This window comes from Haliaeetus leucocephalus, unplaced genomic scaffold, assembly GCF_000737465.1.
Source record: "Haliaeetus leucocephalus isolate CR32 unplaced genomic scaffold, Haliaeetus_leucocephalus-4.0 Scaffold506, whole genome shotgun sequence".
Lineage (NCBI taxonomy): Eukaryota > Metazoa > Chordata > Aves > Accipitriformes > Accipitridae > Haliaeetus > Haliaeetus leucocephalus.
In genome coordinates, this window is record NW_010972942.1 from 1,791,377 (window position 1) to 1,792,350 (window position 974).

The window sequence follows — 974 nt, forward strand, 5'->3', positions numbered from 1 at the left end:
TGCCCGCCCTCCTCCCGCACACCCGCACACGGACGCGCACACGCGGACACGCACACGCGGACACCGTCCCCACCCCGGGCCTGCGGCCCCCCGGGACGGCACGCTGCCCCCAGAAACGGTGGGACACCGCCCGAGCCATCCCGCCCAGGACGTCGCGGCCTCAACGCCTCTTCGGACGCACGCAGCACCCGGCGCCTACCGCGGCGAAGAGGGCACCCGTGGGGGCCAAAGCCAGTCTCCAGGATTTTGGCTCCAGGGAAGGCGTTAAAGTCTGGGGCACTGAATCCTAAATTACGCCGTTTATTACGTACCACGCTTTTCACGGATAATTTGGGAGCAAACGAGCACGGGGCATCATATGGCACAGAGGCAGAGCAATAAAGGAGTCCGCATCCCCAAGCAGTTTATCGGGTTTTTATTGCGGGCCTTCCCAGCCTTCCCTCAAGGCCCGCTGGTATATCACGTATTACTGAACTACAGCAATCCATAGCGTGCTGCGACCCCGGCACAGACCTCTTACACACACACACAGTGACCAGGTGGCAAACAAGCTCAATCCAAATACAGAACTAATGGAGGCACTTGCAGTACACAGGAAAAATCGAAGCCTGAATGCAACCTCGTGCTTTAGCGCTGGAGAAATGCAGATTTGGTACCTTGGTTTCTGTCCATATTGAACTGCGATAACCTAATTCCTACTTCCTGAAGGAAAACACAGCAGCTGCCATTACTGTACACTGGTGCAGAAGTACCATCATAAAATACATGCCGTTACCAGGCCACATGAGGTTTGAGCCAATCTTCTGCCAAATTCTGCCAGGTGAGCAGAGGGATTTACTGTCACATTCTGTGAGAAAGCTGCTATTTCTAAGCCACAACAGAAATCCTGATTCCAATGTATCCCCAAGATTTGTTTCCAGCGTCAGGGTTATGCCAGTCTCTGCCTCTTTTGGCCTTGTATCAGACTGGATGAA